Source organism: Eriocheir sinensis, chromosome 2 (assembly GCF_024679095.1).
Source record: "Eriocheir sinensis breed Jianghai 21 chromosome 2, ASM2467909v1, whole genome shotgun sequence".
In the NCBI taxonomy this organism is placed as follows: domain Eukaryota; kingdom Metazoa; phylum Arthropoda; class Malacostraca; order Decapoda; family Varunidae; genus Eriocheir; species Eriocheir sinensis.
Window position 1 is genome coordinate 31,021,993 of NC_066510.1, and position 20,000 is coordinate 31,041,992.

The 20,000-nt window shown below is 45.7% G+C and overlaps 1 protein-coding gene across 1 annotated transcript in view; it reads left to right on the forward strand.

Moving 5' to 3' along the window:
• Window positions 1-1,047: 1,047 nt before the first annotated feature.
• Window positions 1,048-20,000, forward strand: part of LOC127002686 (uncharacterized) — a 53,263-nt gene continuing 34,310 nt past the window's right edge. Inside the window, exon 1 of the mRNA XM_050868752.1 lies at window positions 1,048-1,384. The gene's annotated coding sequence lies outside the window, so the exon portion shown is untranslated. The remainder of the gene's footprint in view (window positions 1,385-20,000) is intronic.

The following is a 20,000-nucleotide window of genomic DNA, read 5'->3' on the forward strand; positions in this document are numbered from 1 at the left end:
GAGAGAGAGAGAGAGAGAGAGAGAGAGTTAACAAAATGACGTCTTCAATTAACCATCCATCCATCCATACAACCTTACCTCACCTTACTTTACCTTACCTTACCTTACCTTACTATTTATTCTAGTCCATCCATATCTTTACCTTCTTGCCTTTCTTTCCTACCTAACTTAATACCTTCTTACCTAATCCAGAACATCGATATTTACCTCTTTACCTACCTTTAAACTTACCTATATGTACCCTACCTTCTCATTTCACCTTCCTTCCTAGGCAAGTCTAACTATACTTACTTACCTATCTTACTTTGCCTACCTACCGTCCCACCATCCTATATATATATACTTACTTCACTTCACCTTCCTTCCTAGTCAAGTCTAACCATATCTACTTAGTACCTGTGTTACCTTGCCTAGTTATTCCTACCTACCGTTCTCCCATCCTATATAAACTTACCTCACTTCACCTTTTCTAGTCAAATCTAACCATACCATACTTACCAACTCCAGAACATCCCTGCATACCTATATCCACCTACCTACCCATCTAGCCAAGTCCACCTTTCCCTACCTAGCCAGCCAGCCACCTTCCTCGTCTAGGAGCTGGGCCGCGGCAGCCACACCCGGCGGCCGAAGCAACGGTATAATAAGAGGCGAATTCCCTTGGCGAACGTAACCTACTAAGAGCAGAAAAGTAGGTGTTCTTCCCACTGCCTCTCCCGCCGCGCCGTATGGTGGCCGACAGGGTACCGAGAGGCTTCCTGAGGGGTTCCTTTACGCCTATACCAAGTGCCCTGTGTTGTCTCTATCCTCACAGGGCCGGGAATGGTGTCAGTGCAGCGAGGTATGTGTAGGTGTGTGTGTTTTTAACCAGGCACGGAGGATGAGCAATGTCTAAGGGCGGGGAGGTGAGGCGGGACCGAGGAGGGAGGGAGTATGCGTCTGAGGGGGGCCGCTGGGAGGGATCCGGGCTGGGGGTAAGGGGGAGGAGGAGGGGGTGATGTGTGGTGTGTGTGGGGGGGGGGGACTCCTACCGTGGCTCGAGTCTCAAGTTCAGTGTCGCCCCAGAGCTTGTGGCGGGAGGGTTGCCTGCTGTTGTAGAGTGGCGTGGTCCCCAACTGGTCTTTTACCGTACCCGCAGACTCCCGCTGTGGACATACCGGAGAGCTGAACGCGGCCTAACCATGAGTGCAGGGAGGGCGTCGTAGCGGTAGTTGTGAGTGCCAGACAGACAGAGGGAGTCGCGGGGATAGTCGAGTGGATAGCGTGGATTGTTTCGAGGACTTGGGACCTGGTGGAGGTGGAGGTGGAGGCGCTGCTGGTGGTGCTGGAGGTGGCGGAGGTGGTTGTGGCCGCATACGAACATACCAAGACTTGCGATAGTGAGGTGAGTAATGGTGTGTGTGTGTGTGTGTGTGTGTGTGTGTGTCTCGCCTTCCTGGTCACCTGTTGGTCAGCTGGTCACCGCGGGAACATGGCGACCGGCGTCCTCGTAACCTTGACAGAGAGAGAGAGAGAGAGAGAGAGAGGGGGGGGGGATGCGAGGTCACGCTTGATGCTACCCACCTCGTAGGCCTCGGTCCTACCCCGCACTTGTGACCTAGATTGACCTCGCCTGAAATTTGGGACAACGGGAAGTGTGTGTCTTGAGTGTGTGTGTGTGTGTGTGTGTGTGTGTGTGTGTGTGTGTGTGTGTGTGTGTGTGTGTGTGTGTGCCATCTCGAAGGAATGATAGAGACGCTTCGACACGCCTGACAGAGCTGGGCAGGCACACACACACACACACACACACACACACACACACACACACACGCACACGTCACTGCGCAAAATGTTATCTATCACTGCTCTGACCTTTTTTTTTCTTCATATTTACGCCGCAGATTATTTAATGCTCCGGCTCGTCCCTTACCTTCCCTCTTTGCTCCCCTTCTTCCCTCCTTACCCCTCACGTTCCCTCTTCGTCTCCCTCTCCCTCCCTCTTCGCTCCTCTCCTTTCCTCTTCGTCCCTTTCCTGTCGCTTTCCTCAATCTTCCCTCTTTCCCATTTACTTCACTTCGCCTTTCCTCTTCCTCCATCACCTTCTCTTTTCTCTTTTCCTTCTCTCACCTCCTTCCATCTCATCTCTCCTCTCATTCCTTTTCTTCCTTTTTTCCTTTTCCTCTTTTCTCCTCTCCTCCTTCCCTCTCCCCTCTTCGGTCCCTTCCCTCTCGTCTTTCCTCGCCCTCCTTCTTCACCCCTCTCCCCTCTTCTCTTTCTACCTCTCTTCCTTTCCTCTCCCCTCACCTCCTCATCGTTTTTTCTCTTCGTTTCCTTTTCTAGTCACCTTCCTTCGCCTCTCTCCCCTCTTTTCACCTCGCTTCCTCTTCTCTCTCTCCCTCCTCGCCTTCCTCGTCTGTCGTGTAGATGCATCCGGCGACGTGTCATCACAGCGCCGAAGAAGGTTTTAGGGCGCCATTCTCCCTCATCTTCCCTCATTAGCGCCGGATCTCACCTGTTCACCTGTTCCTCCTCCTCCTCTTCCTCATCCTCCCGTGACTCAGCCGCCGAAAGGGAGTCATTGTGAAGCTCCCCATTTCTGCTCCCGACGCGTGTAACATTCCGGGGCGTTAAGATCTGAGGTTACAGGTCCGCCATGTTTGATTTGAGGTTTGCAGTGAAGTTGAGAACCGCGAAAGTTGAAAGCCGCGAATGTTGGGACTGCGAATGTCGAGGGTTGTCCGCTGTGTAGACGTCGTTGTTGTTGTGGGTTGTGGAGTTGTGTTTTCGGTACCCTTTCCAGTGTTTATCCTTACTTCTCTCTTATGGCAAAAGGAGATAGAGAGATAGACAGAGAGACAGGCACAGAAACCTCCGAAAAATATCACAATCAACTTATGCATTTTCCTCCTCAAGTCTCCGTTTTATAGAGGAATATAGAACAGTTATACAAACCATACTATCTATCTATCTAACTATCTACCCATCTATCTGTCTATCTATCGATCTGAGGCATCACTCCGGCGCGCTGACCCGTCTCCTTCCACTTCCTTCTAACGCCGAGAGAGGGCGACGCCGGGGCAGGTCATCGTAGCGTGCCATCTCAGGTGTGCCGCAGGTAGCCATTTTTGGGAGGAGCCTTTTTTTTTCTTGTATTGTGGAATGTCCCATCAGGTGCCGCAGGGGAGGAGGAGGAGGAGGAGGAAGAGGAGGAGGAGGAGGGCTGGGCAAGGAGGAAGTGGAGAAGCAGTAGGGAGAAAAAGGTGAGACGTAAGAAGACTGGGTGGATAAGGAGGAGGAGGAGGAGGAGGGGAAGGACGGGTTGGATAAAGAGGAAGAAGAGGAGAAAGGTGGAGGAGGAGTGAAGAAGAAGGAAGACGAATAATAACAGTAATGATGAAGAAGATTTATTGTAGAAGAAGGACCGAATGGGTAAATAGGAGGAGGAGGAGGAGGAGGAGGAGGACGGGGTGGATAAAGAGGAAGAAGAGGAGAAAGGTGGAGGAGTTGGGTAGGGAGCAGGAGTGGAGGAGAAGGAAGACGAATGAAGATAGTAATGATGAAGAAGATTTTACAGTAGAAGAACGACCGAATAGGTAAAGAGGAAGAGGAGGAGGAGGAGGAGGAGGAGGAGGAGGAGGATACTAGGGCAGGGAGGCACATGTATGGTTCACAAGATAGACAGAAAGACAGACTCAGACAGGTAAATAGATAGATAGATAGGCAGACAGGTAGACAGGTAAATAAATAGATCGTCCAGTAGATAGATTATATAAATAGATACACAAGTTGATAGATACGTAGATAGATAGAAAGGCAAATAGATATACTGATTGGTTTCACGGTAAAGATGGCAGCTTGAGGACAAAGCAATATACAAAAAAAAATATATATACAAAATAGGTAAAGACGTGACCACCTTTCTCGGCAAACCAATTAACTTCCTCTCCTTCCTTCCTTCCTTCACTCTTCCTTCCTTCCTTCCCTTGTTATCCGTTCCCTTGTTATTCCTTCCTTCCTTCCCTCCTTCCGTTGTTATCTCTCTCTCTCTCTCTCTCTCTCTCTCTCTCTCTCTCTCTCTCTCTCTCTCTCTCTCTTTTCGTAACTTCCGTCCGTCTTCGCTTCTTCCTTCCTTTCCTTCCTTCCTTCCTTCCTTCCTGCTTCTACATAGGCCTACTACTTTTTTACTTTCTTTCTCCTTTCAATTTCTCTTTTTTTTCTCTTGTCTTTCCTTTTTTGCTTGGCTTCTTTGCTTCTTCCTCCTCCTTTTTCTCTTGCCTTTCCCTATTCCTCCTTCCTCCTCCTCCTCCTCCTCCTCCTTTTGCTTCCACTCCTTCATAACACGCTAAATAACCGACTCATTGAACAGCCATAAACGACACCATAACAAAGCTGGCGACAATGTACTGAACGCGTAAAACAAGAGAGACAGAGAAAGAAAAAAAAAGTACAACAGGAGACAAATCTATTAAACATCACCACTAACACACACACACACACAAAAAAAAAAAACTTATAGAACGTTCATGAGTCACACCGACCCGAGGCGAGACGCGTTGGGAACATGGCGCTGAGAGAGAGAGAGAGAGAGAATGACGTGCAACTATGAAGCAAAATCACGCACTCACTCACTCACTCACTCACCGGCGGAGGGGGGGCGGGGTAGAGGGGGTCAGGAAGAGACGTGTAGCCTTGCCGAAGGGAATACCTGGGAACGGAAAGGAACGGAAATGACCTCCCTGCCTTTCCCCTCCTCTCCCTCCCCTCCTTCCTTCCTTCCTTCCTTTCCGTTCCTCGCCTGTCTGCCTTCTCTCCTTCCGTTGCTTCTTTTTCTTTCTTCCTTCCTTCGTTCCTTCCTTCCTTCCTTCCTTTTTCCTTCCTTCCTTCCTTCTTCCTTCCTTCTTCCTTCCTTCCTTCCTTCCTTCCTTTCTTCCTTTCCTTCCTTCTTCCTTCCTTCCTTTCTTTCTTCCTTCCTTCCTTCCATCGGTATCTCTGTTTTCGTTTCTTCATTCGTAACTTCCTCCCTCCCTCCTTCCTTCCTTCCCTCCTGCTTTTTCTTCCTTCCTTTTCTTTTCTCTTTTTCTCTCGTTCCATTGCTTTTCCTCCTCCGTGTTTTCCTCTACTCATTTTTTCTTTTTTGCTTCTTCTCTCCACCTCTCCATTCTCCCTGCTCACTACCGTACTCTTCTTCCCCTACATCCTTCCTCCCTCTTATTCCTCTCATTCATCCCCCCTCCCTCACCTCTCTATCTCTCTCTATATCTATCTATCAATCTCTCCCTTTCTTCCGTTTTCCCTCCTGTCTCTCTCCTTCCGCCCTCTGGCTTCTTCCTTTCTCCCCTTACTTCCTTGTGCTCCTCCTTCCCTTATAGCCTACCCTCCCTACCCTCCCTCCCTCCCTCCTGCGGCCATACGTTACGGGACGATGTGGAAACAGTTATGGTGTGGCAGACTAAAAAAAATCTTAAATACTCTGGAATTTTGAGTGAACGGTGGAACTTTTGCTGCAGCCATAGAAGTAGTAGTAGTAGTAGTAGTAGTAGTAGTAGTGGGGGTGGTTCAGAGTGTTAGGTTCTGTTATTTAGTGTTACTCTTTTAATTATGTATCCCCTTCACATTTGACATTCTCTTTATTATTTTTTCTACTTGTTCTGTTACTCGGTCCGTCTACACTTGTCTGTTAAACCCGTAAGCCTGTCTGTCACATGGTTTATACCGCTCCCATGTTTTATTGTTATTATTACTGTTGTTATTGTTGTTGATGATGATGATGCTGTTGTTGTTATTACTTCAGTTGTCGTCTGTTGCTGTTACTGTTACGTGGTTGTCTGTTACATATGATTACTCCCTTTCATCTTCTTCTTCTTCTTCTTCTTCTTCCACCGCCTCATTTTCAACCGTAGTCATCTTGTTGTTGTTGTTGTTGTTGTTGTTGTTGTTCTTCTTCTTCTTCTTCTTTTTCTTCTTTTTCTTCTCTTTCTCCATCTTCTTCTTCTTCTTCTTCTTCTTCTTACTCCTCTTTCTCTTCTTCTTCAAAGGGCAAGAAACTGAAAAAGGAGGGGAGGGGAGGGGAGGGGAAAGGGGAATGTGTGGTAGAAAGCCCTTTAACACCCCTCCATCTACCCCTCCTTCTCCCTCATCCCCTACAAGTCACATCACCCCTTTGTCAACTCCCCGTCTGTCACCCCTCTCCCCTGCCCCGAGCCACACACCCCTTCCTCCCGTCTCTCCACGTTACCACAAGCATAGCGGACTGTTATCACCGTTCTTAATTGTGTGAAGAAGGTAGTTAGGTGAGAGAGACCAAATATTGATGGCTCTAATTATGCATCTTGGTCTATATACTGTGCCTACCTATTCTTTTTTTCTTAATTACACCTTTCCTGCTTGATTTATTATTGTATTGTTGTTTTTATTTCATCTCCTCACTCTGTTGACTCTACTTGATAACTCCTTTTTTGCTTGATTTTTTTTTTATTTGCTACTTTTTTATCCTTCTCTTGTTTACCTCATGTTTGTTGTGTTGATTTCTCCTTCTTAGTCACTCATGTTCTGCTTCTTACTCTACTTTTTCTTCTTTTTATTCTTCATACTCTGCTTACTTACTCACTTCTGTTCTACCTGTTCTCGTATACTACTCCTTACGTTTTTCTTCCCTTATTTTTTCTCCTTCTTCGATGTTGTCTCCTGTTCTGCTTCGCTTTTGTGTTCATTTGTTTTGTTTTCTGTACCTGTGTTTCCCTGTACCCACTTTTCTTTCTTATCCTCCTCTTCCTCCTCCTCCTTCTCCTTTTTCACCTCTTCCTCCTCCTTCTCCTCCATCACCACTTCCAACTCCTCTTCCTCCTCCTCCTCCTTCTCCTCTTTCACCTCTTCCTCCTTCTCCTCCATCACCACTTCCAACTCCTCTTCCTCCTCCTCCTCCTTCTCCTCTTTCACCTCTTCCTCCTTCTCCTCCATCACCACTTCCAACTCCTCTTCCTCCTCCTCCTCCTTCTCCTCTTTCACCTCTTCCTCCTCCTTCTCCATCACCACCTCCAACTCCTCTTCCTCCTCCTTCTCCTACTTATCCACCTCTTCCTCCTTCTCCATCACCACCTCCAACTCCTCTTCCTCCTCCTTCTCCTCCTCTTCCACCTCTTCCTTCTTCTCCATCACCACCTCCAACTCCTCCTCCTCCTCCTCCTCTTCCTCCTCCTTGTCCTCCATCCGCGCCTGACTCGTTGATCAAGTTTTCTCAGGATGTGGTTTAAAATAAAAATTTAATTAAGGACGGAGAGAGAGAGAGAGAGAGAGAGAGAGAGAGAGAGAGAGAGAGAGAGAGAGAGAGAGAGAGAGAGAGAGAGAGAGAGAGAGAGAGAGAGAGAGAGAGAGAGAGAGAGAGAGAGAGAGAGAGAACAAGGAAACAAAAGACGTGACCAAGACGAAATTTAGCCAAACATCCTTTTCTTAACAACAACAACAACAACAACATCAAAACATCCGGCTTGAAATTCGTATCCTTAGGTGTGTGTGTGTGTGTGTGTGTGTGTGTGTGTGTGTGTGTGTGTGTGTGTGTGTGTGTGTGTGTGTGTGTGTGTGTGTGTTTAAGTAAGGGGGTATATTTTTGCAAGATTGTTTAATTTAGCAAAAAAAAAAAAAATAATAACAAAACGAAAAAAAATCAATCAATATGGAGATGAATAATAAGGTAAATAAATACATGGGCAAGTAAATAAAGATAAAGTAAGATTAAGAGATAGGATAAAGAAAATAAGATAGTGACTGGATAATTAAATAAATGTGTAGAATAAGATACTTTGCAAGAGGCGAATTCAGGAAAAGACAGTGTAAGATTATCGCCTTTAAGTACACCGTGTTATTTGCTTGCTTGCTTTTTTCTTTCTTTTTTTTCATTTTTTTTTTCATGCATTACTCTGGATTCCCTTCAAGAAAAAAAATCCCCTATGGTTAGAATGTTATAGAGTGTCACGTGAAGAAAGTTTTAAAGTAGCAGTCTCTCTCTCTCTCTCTCTCTCTCTCTCTCACACACACACACACACACACACACACACCCACCAAGTTTCCCTGTGTCTTCAAATGGATAGCTACTTGAGTCCATCTGTCGTTAAAATAAAAGAAAGAGTATTTGAAGTATTTGTTATTTTTTTTTTTTACGGGAGCATCGAATTTCACTCCTAAGATCAAAGTTTTCTTATGTGATTTTGTTTTATAGTTGTTTATTTGTTTTTCCTACGCACAAATCATTCTCTCCATTTTTAAATACTTGATTGGAGTAGACAAGTTAATTTTCTTAATATTTTTGGCAATTTTTGAGAGAGAGAGAGAGAGAGAGAGAGAGAGAGAGAGAGAGAGAGAGAGAGAGAGAGAGAGAGAGAGAGAGAGAGAGAGAGAGAGAGAGAGAGAGGTGTAGTATGCTAAAAAGAAAAAAAATGGGAAAGCGAGAAAAAAATTGAAACAGAGAGAGAGAGAGAGAGAGAGAGAGAGAGAGAGAGAGAGAGAGAGAGAGAGAGAGAGAGAGAGAGAGAGAGAGAGAGAGAGAGAGAGAGAGAGAGAGAGAGAGAGACGTGACGAAGGGGAGTACGTGACAACACCTTTCCAGGAAGACGAGACATCCTCATCACTATCATCATCATCATCATCAACAAACGAGTGGACGTTTTTATGCTTGAAAATTAAATTGTCTTAGAATGTTTTTTCACAGTAACGGAATCAGCTCAAGGGAAAGAAAGACTAACAACAAAAGAATCCACTGAGGTCTTTACGTAATTGCAACGCCAACAGTATTTACGTAATTATATATAAGTCCAGGAAATATAAACGCGATGGGGGCTTTAACCTTTGAACTGCAGCGTAAACAACAAGAATAAAAAAAAAGCCTCACGCCTCACTTAAACTCTAAGGACAAAGTCAGCGGATTTAAAATATTTCTCCCTTGAATTTCGTCCTAAGCTTCTCGACGCCACAAAAGATCATAAAACTTCCTCCCCTCCTTAAAGAAATTTTCATACACCCTTAAAATGTAGTAGTTTATCCCTCCCTTCCCCCCCCCCCCAAAAAAAAAAAGAATGAAAAAGAAAACGAAGCAAAATAATGATCCAGAAATATCAATGCAAGAAAAGTAATGATCCATATTCCGTGAACGATCCTGTGTGTGTGTGTGTATGAGAGAGAGAGAGAGAGAGAGAGAGAGAGAGAGAGAGAGAGAGAGAGAGAGAGTTTTCGGACACGCTAAAATCTTATACAGTGGAAAAAAAAGATAAAGAAAAACCTCAACGCCGAAGAATCAAACTAGTGATCCAGAAACTTCAATGCGAGAGAAATAATGATCCATGTGCCGTGAATGATCTTAGAGAGAGAGAGAGAGAGAGAGAGAGAGAGAGAGAGAGAGAGAGAGAGAGAGAGTCATCACACTCGCTAAAATCTTCTAACAGTCATCAGTGTAAGCTCTGCGTGACGCGGCGGTTTTCTTTCACGGCATTTCCAAAGGTGCATTTTCCAAAGACACTCGCCGGTCTTTGTTGCTCCATTGTGGTGAGCTTTCCTCCTCGCTGGGCTTAATAGATATCTAGTAGTATTTTTTTTTTGTGTGTGTGTGTGTGTGTGGAGTGGGGGGAAGTAACTGCACATTTCCAGACTCAAAAAAGCGATAAAAACACTATTCATTTTACCATCGCCGACCGAGGTAAAGTTGGTGGCATACCTTATAGCTGCGCGAGGCCTCGGTGCTCATCTTCGTCACATTGGCCCTTGAGCTTGTGTCGGGATAGTGTGACATCCGGATTGCCACAGTTTACCTTCTCCATGTTTCGATCAGCCCGGAAGAGAGAATGAATTGCTAGGTGAGCTTTACGCCGACTGCCCGGGCTGGGAATTGAACTCAGGTCCGCAGAATCGTAGCCAGGCACGCTGACCACTGCACTTCGGAGGCTATAATTTCCTGTACTAATACTTTACTTTTATGACCGTAACATATGGCCTGGAACTGCTGTCTCCATAGGCCTAGGCAACACACGACTGTAATGTAGCAAAAAAAGCAATTCATATAACCATTACCAAGGCCTAGCGATATGTCCCTGCCCTAACACTTTGCTTTTATAATACTTAACAAATTAAAGCGTTATAGAGCTGACTGGAAGATCTCTGTAGGCCTGGGCAAGACACAGGTAAAGGCCCCTTCTCTGTATCTTGGGCCTGGGTACACAAACGACTCCACAGGTGAGCGTGGGGGGGAGGGGGGGGGGGCTTGAGGGTTTAGTGGACGGTAACGTTTCCGGTCCAGCGGCCTCCACCTGGCTGTTCTTGTGGATCACTTAACACGGACAGGTGGTCACGAGAACCCCATCCCCCCCTCTCAACCCTGGTCATTCCACCCTACCCTCTCTCTCTCTCTCTCTCTCTCTCTCTCTCTCTATCTATCTATCTATCTCAGCGTTTTCAAGTCCTATATATGTTGATTTTTTCATTCTTCTTTGTCCTGTAATTAGGTATGTCGAATTATTATTATTATTATTATCAGTAGTAGTAGTAGTAGTAGTAGTAATAGTAATAGTCGTCGTCGTCGTAGTAGTAGTTGTAGTAGTAGTAGTAGTAGTAGTAGTAGTAGCAGCAGCAGTAGTGGCAGCAGTAAGAGCGGTAATGTTTTTGTTATTTTCGTTATTATATTGTAGTTGTTGCCGCTGTTGTTAGAGTAATCGCTGTACAAATCGTGGCAGGAATGAGTCCAACCAGTTTCGACATTGCCACTTTTTCTTGCGTGTGTGTGTGTGTGTGTGTGTGTGTGTGTGTGTGTGTGTGTGTGTGTGTGTGTGTTTATCGAGTAGTATCCAGGCCACCGAGGAGGCAGGCGGGGCGGGGCCGTGTACACAGGAAGGCGTTCTGCTTGTTAATATTCGATAAGCACAGAAAACGAACCCGACATGCGTATATATTTACTCCACACTCGACTGCGTGCGTGCGTATTAGAACTGAACCCCCCCCCCCCTCCTCCTCACTCCCCCACCCTCACACACGGATTGATGGATTGATATTTTCTTACTACTAACACTGAATTTCTCTTCCCTATAAAACCCAAAGTAGTATCACACCCATAAATGTCCTCTTCTTAGCTGCCTCTAACTACCTCTAGCTTCTAACTACCTCTTGCCGGTGGATTAATGTTTCTTCTTCACTAACACTACAATACTTCTCTCCATATGACTTTTATAACTCTACACCCATAAACATCATCTTACTTTAACTACCGTAACATAATATACACTTATAGTCATAGTGGTGGGTTAATGTTTTTTCCACTAATAACACTAAACTACTCCTTTTCATTTGATTCCTAACAACATCACACCCATAAACATCGTCTTATTTTAACTACCGTAACATAATATACACTTATAGTCATAGTGTCGTATTACTGCAAGGCTCTCACACCCACCCACACACCCACACACCCACCCACACACACACACACACACACACACACACACACACACACACACACACACACACACACACACACACACACACACACACACACACACACACACACGTCTTCCCGTTCTCACACGGACGGATTGATGGAGACGGAGCAATGTTTCTTGTCCACTCCTTACAACACTCTCCATATAACTAACAACATCACACTCGTAAACAGTATCTTCTAACTTCCGTAGCATTCTCTACCTCTTTCCATCGTGTTATTGCAAGGCTTAATGTATCTTGTCCAATCCTTATTTTAAAACACTCTCCATATAACTTATAAAATCTCACCAATCAAAAAAGGCTTAACTAAGTACCGTAACATTCTCTACCTCTTGTCATCGCGTTACTGCAAGGCTCACACACACGTCGCCTGCCCCGTTACTTCCTCCTTCCGGGCTGCTGTCGCCGTCGTGGCTGTGGCTGCGGCGGCTTCCTGGGGCTGCGAGGCGGGGAGAGGAGGATGCAGCGGCTGTGTTTTACGGACGCCCCTTGACGATGTTCACAGGCCGCGGTAAATACACTGCACGGGGTAGGAATAACTTGTTGTACCACTCTGCTGCAAGTTCTTCGCGTCTTGCAGATTCGAGCACCAAGTTCTCACCAAGTTCTGAGTATACGTTTTGAGACTCCGCAGCGTCGTTAGCCTCAAGAAAGCTCAAAGTTTGGTTATGTTAAGTTGTGTGTGCCTTATAGAAGTTTGTCTTATTTCTATAACCTTAAGTTCTGTTTTTTAAGGTAAGGTAAAGTTGGAGGTGTATGCCATAGGTTCGCGTGGCCTCGGTGCTCATCCCCGTTTCATTGACCCTTGACCCTGTGGGGAGTAAGAACCCATTACCCCGGGGGACACATGGGCAGTGGGACGTTTGGGTAACCTTAATTTATCCTCCCCAAATGAGAATGAGGAAAACAACAACAACCAAAAAAACGCAGGTAAAAACAGGTAAAAATGAGTTAGGTAAGGAAGCAAAAATACCTTGTAAAAAAAAAACAAGAAAGCTGAACAAAAATAATTAAACAAGGGATAAAAAATGACAAACCTCGAGTTGGAGAAAGAAACAAAAGTAGTGAAACTATAACATAGACGCGAGACAAAACAAAAGACAATCGAGGAAAGAGAAAACAAAATACAAGAAAAACAATTCACACCTCCTCATCCCATTTCTCCAGGTACCCATTTATCGACCAGCCCGAATGGGAGGCTGAACAGATGGGTGAGCTGCGCGCTGATCACCCAGGGGAGATTCGTCGTGGATTCGTAGAGCTCTAGGCCTATAGATGTTTATTATTCAACTGTACAATGCCGCAAGTTTTAAGCCGTTCAGAACCCAGACCAGCGGGTTCGTAGTTGATTCGTAGAGGCTTAGGCCTATAGATGTTTATTATTCAAGTCTACAAACCCGTGCTCCATCATCCATTGTGCTGCCAGTCTCGGGGATTAGGCGGAGCGCAGCGTGAGTCCCGTTCAGTTGTAGGTCGGGGAGATAGCCTTTGCGACGGCCTCTCCTTCGCTTCCTCCTGTCTGTTCTTGGGTGGTTGTAGTCCGCTGCTTTTCCCAATTTTTTCCAGAACTCATACAGAACCCGTTTCACCTCTTCTTTTAACCGGCCTCTTGCAGACTCCTTACGTTCTTATGTCCTTATGTTCTTATATTTGTCAATGTGGTCTTCAAGTGGCAGTTCAGCAGTCCAGTTTTCTTCGTATGGTTGTTGGAACAGAACCTGACTTTTTTTTCTCGTGTGTCACTGTGTAGAAGGCGATGAAGAATGAAGTGTTCCCGTTGCCACACGTATACTGTTAGTCCATTTGCAACCTCGTAAGCTTCCCGAGGTCGTAAGTTGGTACCAGCCGTCCAGGTGCCTCAAGTCCCATTGGCGAAGACGCTGAAACCTGAGCAATTATCGTAAATCTTCTCCAAGTTAGTTGAGGACGTTCTTTTAGAGGTAACCGTTTGAGCGCCTGTCTGTCTGTCTGTCTGTCTTTCTGTCTGTCTTGGCGGGTGAGTAAATCAGTTCGTGAAGAGTTAGTGAATTGTCTGTCTCTTTCATTATTTCTTCTTTCTCCTCCACCTCCGCCTCCTCCTTCCCCTCCTCCTCCTACTCCTCGATCTTCCGTTTATCGTTTTTTTTTTTTTCCTCTTACATTCTTACCCTCCTCCTCCTCCTCCTCCTCCTCCTCCTCCTCCTCCTCCTCTTTTCGGCCTAGCTTTTAAGCGGAACACGTAGCTACCCAGGCCCTTAGCGGTCGCGTTTTTGTGAAGAAGAGGAAGAGGAGGAGGAGGAGGAGGAGGAGGAGGAGGAGGAGGGAAACGGTAGGCGAACGATAAGGTAGGAGGAAGAGGAAAAGAAGGAGTCGAAGAAGATCATAAAGAAAAGAAAGAAGAAGAAGAAGGTAGTTTTAGTCTTCTTAAGCAATAAAAGGGAAAAAAAAGAGAAATGGAAACTTGAGAGACAGGAAGGAAAGTTGGAAAGGAAGAAATAAAAAAAAGAAAGGGTAGGAGGAAGAAGGGGAAAGAAAATGAATGCAAGGGAAAAGAGAATGAATGAATTAGTGTGTGTGTGTGTGTGTGTGTGTGTGTGTGTGTGTGTGTGTGTGTGTGTGTGTGTGTGAGAGAGAGATTTTTTTTGTCACTAATATAACAACTATAATTTATTTTACTACTACTACTACTACTACTGTTACTACTACTACTGCTACTACTACTACTACTACTACTACTACTACTACTACTACTACTACTACCACCACCACCACCACCTCCATTATTGCATCTAAAAACACAAGTAACCAACCTGATTCTCACGTTCTCTCTCCTTTACGTTCATTCGCGGCGTGGTGGGAGGTTGAAAGGGGGGGGGGTAGATGTAGGTAAAGGGAGGGGGGGTGGCAGGGGTAGGGGGGGCGTGGGTGTGTATTTAAATAAAGGAAAGAAAATGGGTTGATGATGAGGTGTGAATTGTTTTTTTTTCTAATATTTTTCCTCTTGCCTCGATTGTCTTTTGTTTTGTCTCGCGTCTATGTTATATTTTCACTACTTTTGTTTCTTTCTTCAACTCGAGTTTTGTCATTTTTTATCCCTTGTTTAATATTCTTTGTTCAGCTTTCTTGTTATTTTTTTTTACAAGGTATTTTTGCTTCCTTACCTGACACATTTTCACCTGTTTTTACCTGCGTTTTTGTTGTTGTTGTTTTCCTCATTCTTTTGTGGTCCTTATACTCTTATTAGGGTTTATGTTAGTTTCTCCTTTTTTTCTCTGTTTCCTTCGCTTCTGTACAAGTTGATCTCTACGTAAACTACCTGTCCTCTCACCTGCCTTCTCATTAACTAATTTCACTCACCTGTGGTCAATTTCGGACTGACTGACATGATGGCTGATTACCTTTATTCACCTGTGTTTTTAGTCCTGCCTGTCTCAATACTTTCTCTACGTGCTTTGCTTCCTCACCTGTTAATCTTTACCAACATACCTTTCCTCTTCCCTTTCTTACCTACCTTCTCATTCATTACTTTTAACCTACCTGTATTGCTTATAGTCGTGTTTTTCATCAATGTTTTTCCTTCCTTTTCGACTTGATATCCCTGCTACGTGTTTCTGTCTACCTTGCCGGCTCACTTTCTTTGCGTCCAACTATTACTTTTTGACCTGTCTCTCCTTTTCACCGGCGAGGGTTTGTTCATTCTCTTCCTTCACGTGTTTTCTTGCGTCACAGGTCGATGCGCTTATAGGCTTGGCTTTGTAGGTCAGGAAGCTGGACAGGGGCGGATGAGGAGGAGGAGGAGGAGAGAGTGTGGAGGACAGGGAGTGGTGAGAAGAGGAAGCAAGGAGAATTGTTGAAGAAGGAAGAAAGCTAGAGAAAAGAAATAAATGGAGAGAGAGAGAGAGAGAGAGAGAGAGAGAGAGAGAGAGAGAGAGAGAGAGAGAGAGAGAGAGAGAGAGAGAGAGAGAAGGGCCTAGTATGATGAGATTAAAAAGAAAAACGAGCGAAATAGAAGAAACGAAGAAACAGAGAACAGGAACGAGAGAGAGAGAGAGAGAGAGAGAGAGAGAGAGAGAGAGAGAGAGAGAGAGAGAGAGAGAGAGAGAGAGAGAGACTAAAAGAAGAAGCAGAGAGAGAGAGAGATAGAGAGAGAGAGAGAGAGAGAGAGAGAGAGAGAGAGAGAGAGAGAGAGAGAGAGAGAGAGGGGGCGTAGTATGATGAGATTAAAAATAAAAACAAGCGAAAAAGAAGAAAAAAAGAGAGAGAGAGAGAGAGAGAGAGAGAGAGAGAGAGAGAGAGAGAGAGAGAGAGAGAGAGAGAGAGAGAGAGAGAGAGAGAGAGAGAGGTTTGAGTAGCCCGGAAGAGCATTAATATTGGTAGCCATTGACCGCGAAGGGCTGGGAATGTTGTTTTGGCTGACTGGTTGGCTGGCTGGCTGACCTCCTCAATGGCTGGCTGGCTGGGCTGATGACTGAATGGCTGGCTGGCTGACGGACCTTCTTTCTGATTGACTGAATGGCTGGGTGATTGGCTGACGGACCTACTGGCTGGCTGAATGACTGAATGGCTGGGTGGACTGTCGGCTGAGTGAGTGAATGGCTGACCGGACTGTTGGCTGAGTGAGTGAATGGCTGGATGGCTGGATGGATGAGTTGATAGTAGAAAGGCTGGATGGCTGAATTAGTAGCTGGCTGTAATGGCTGGCAAACTGGCTAACTCAGGGACTGGCTAAATAGATGGATGAGTGGGTGGCTAAATGGCTTGACAGGCGGATTGAGTGACTGGCTAACCATGTAACCGATTGATCCATGGGCTGTATGACTGAATAACTGACTGACTGACATGATGGCTGAACAACTAAGAGCCTGCTTGACTGACTATCTGAGGTTTGTAACTGGTTTAATGGGAGTAACAAGAGCGAATTAGATGAAGTATTTATATTTAAAACTGGTGCTAGAACATGCAGTTGCGAGTATAAGATGGATATATCAAACTCAGGAAGGAAATAGGTTTGGTTAGGTTAGGTTAGGTCAGGAAGGGAATAGGCTAGGTTAGGCTAGGTTAGGTCAGGAAGGAAATAGGTTAGGTTAGGTTAGGTTAGGTTAGGAAGGGAATAGGCTAGGTTAGGTTAAGCTAGGTCAGGAAGGGAATAGGCTAGGTTAGGTTAGGTTAGGTCAGGAAGGAAATATGCTAGGTTAGGTTAGGTTAGGTCAGGAAGGAAATAGGTTAGGTTAGGTCAGGAAGGAAATATGCTAGGTTAGGTTAGGTTAGGTCAGGAAGGAAATAGGTTAGGTTAGGTCAGGAAGGAAATAGGTTAGGTTAGGCTAAGTTAGGTCAGGAAGGAAATAGGTTAGGTTAGGTTAGGTTAGGTCAGAAAGGAAATAGGTTAGGTTAGGTTAAGTTAGAAAGGAAATAGGTTAGGTTAGGTCAGGTTAGGTCAGAAAGGAAATAGGTTAGGTTAGGTTAAGTTAGAAAGGAAATAGGTTAGGTTAGGTCAGGTTAGGTCAGGAAGGAAATAGGTTTGGGTTAGTTTAGGTTATGTTAGGTTAGAAAGTAAATAGGTTAGATTAGGTTAGGTTAGATTAGGTCAGGAAGGAAATAGGTTAGGTTAGGTTAGGTTAGGTCAGGAAGGAAATAGGTTAGGTTAGGTTAGGTCAGGAAGGAAATAGGTTAGGTTAGGTTAGGTTAGGTCAGGAAGGAAATAGGTTAGGTTAGGTTAGGTCAGGAAGGAAATAAGGTAGAACTGGCTCACCGACATAGTGGGGGAGGACTGGAGGAAAATGAGGAGATACATAGTTGAGGCTAACAACTAAAAACTTAACATAGAGGTTACATGGGAAGGAACTCTGCATAGCCCATCTTCAGGAGCTCATCATCATCATCATCTAGCTAACACAACTGAACACTTTACATGGAGGTTACATGGGAAGGAACTCTGCATAACCCATCTTCAAGACCTGCCATGTGTAGAACCCCTGGCCTCTCGTAGTGACCTAATATCCTTGTGTATGTCTGTGTGGCTGACTGACTAACTGACTGAATAGCTGTAGTGAGACTAGCTAACTAACTGACTAGCTTCTTGATGAGTGTGTGACTGGTTGACTGACTGACTAGATAAATAACTGACTGACTGACTAGCTGGCGGGATGGCTTTAATAGGAGTAAATATCTGACTGACTAGCTTCATGTGTGACTAGCTGGCTGACTTCCTGCTGCTCTCCCTCCCTCCCTTCCGCTCCCACCCTCTCCCTCCGCCCCCTCCCTGCACCACTTTTCAGCTCCACTCTCGCACTGTTCCACGTATTCTTCCACCTCTCGTTACCTGCCAGGCTCGCTAATTAAACCCTTTCTTTTTTCACCTGCTTATTAATTTTTTTTTCTATTCCTCCATGCGATGATATCATGAGTGTCTCCTCCCTTCCTCTCTCCCTCCCTCCTTCCGTTATTTGCAGAATTTTCAGACTTTCCTTTACTACTACTACTACTACTACTACTACTACTGCTGCTACTAATATTATTTCTACTACTACTACTACTACTACTGCTGCTATTACTGCTGCTACCATCTCCGCTCCCCTACCATCACATTTTTTGGGGGGTACTTTTTTCTCATGAATTATAGATTTTAAAAACTTTTCTCAAATTATCACGTGACTTGCAAAAGATTTCCCCAAGCTCACTCACTCATTCAGACCCACACGCACACACACACACACACACACACACACACACACACACACACACACACACACACACACACACACACACACACACACACACACACACTGCAGCTGGTGGAGGCGGTGTCTAACGGAGCATGTGTACCTTTGCCACCTGTCTGTCGGTCTTTTGGTCTGGTCATACTGACACCACCACCACCACCACCACCACCATCACCACCATCACCAATGACCGCTCTGCTGCTGCCGCCTTTTACACACACACACACACACACACACACACACACACACACACACACACACACACGCATAAATCATCATCATCAGTCATGCATCAATAGAGAGAGAGAGAGACGTGTATGCTTACCTGCTTACACCTGGGACCTGAATGCACACGTCACATTCATTTATGTATTTATTCCCTCTCTCTCTCTCTCTCTCTCTCTCTCTCTCTCTCTCTCTCTCTCTCTCTCTCATTAAATCTGTCCATCAATGTTGCTAGTACTACTACTACTACTACTACTACTACTACTACCACCACCACCACCACCACCACTGCTACTACTACTACTACCACCACCGCTGTTTTGCTTTCCTCTTATCTTCTTCTCTAGGCCTATTTTCTATTGTTTTCGAGTAGCCTTTCAGTTGTCTTGAGGCTTACGAGGGAGAAAAGGAGGAGGAGGAGGAGGAGGAGGAGGAGGAAGAGGAGGAGGATGTTATGGAGAGAAGGAGGCAGGAGGAGGTCAAAGGAAAGGAAAACGAAGAGAAAGAAAGAAGAGAGAGCAAGAAACAGGAAAAAAGAGAAGGAAAAAAAAGGGAAAATAAAAATCACATTGCCTTGTACAGGAAATGAGGATCACCACCTTTGTATGTATGTATGTATGTATGTATGTACGTAGGCCTACAGGTGTCTATAGGCGTGTCGCGTAGGCCTAGGCATAACGGGGACATTCCTGCGGCCTAAGGACATCCGGTAAAGGGGGGGGGGAGTGGGGAGGGGGAGTATTACGTGGTGGTGGTGGTGGTGGTGATGGTAGTGGTGGTAGGTTATGGTGGTATCAGTGGTTGAGTAGCTAGCGGTGGTGGTGGTGGTGGGTGGTAGGTGGTGGAATTGATGGTGGTTATAGTGATTGTGGTAGTGGGTGGGTGTCTGTGGTGATGGTGGTAGGTGGGTATGTATCATTAGGGATGGGAGTGGTGGTATTGGCGGTGGTGGTGGTGGTGGTGGTAAATGGGTACGGTATCAGTGGTGGAATTGATGGTGGTTGTAGGTGGATAGCATTCGTAGTGGTGGTGGTGGTGGTGGTGGTGGTAGGTGGAGAGCAGTGGTGGTGGTGGTGGTGGTGAATGGGTATCAGTGGTGGAATTGATAGTGGTAGTTGTAAGTGGACAGCATTCGTAGTAGTGATGGTAGTGGTGGTGGTGGTAGGTGGAGAGCAGTGGTGGTGGTGCTGGTGGTGCTGGTGATGGTGGTGAATGGGTATCAGTGGTGGAATAATTAATGATGGGGGTGGTTATAGGTGGACAGCATTCGTAGTAGTGGTGGTGGTTGTAGTGGTAGGTGGAGGTGGTAGTGGTGGTGGTGGTGGTGGTGGAGGCGGAGGCGGTGGCTGGGGTACGGGGCGGCGTGGTGTGAGAGGCTGCCCGGGGGAGTAGCGGGACAGGCGGTATGTAGGTCACACTCAGCCAGCCAGCCAGGCGGTGGGTCAGCCAGCCAGCCACTCAGCCATGTCTGCTTAACACTCAGCCCTGCCTACTGACTCTAGCAAACTTAGGATCAGTCAACCAGTCAGTCAGTTAGTCAACCATTCAGTCACATTGCCACACGGTCAACCATGCAGTCAGTCAAAGTGAGAACCATTGCCAGACCTTAAGGTAGCCAGTCAG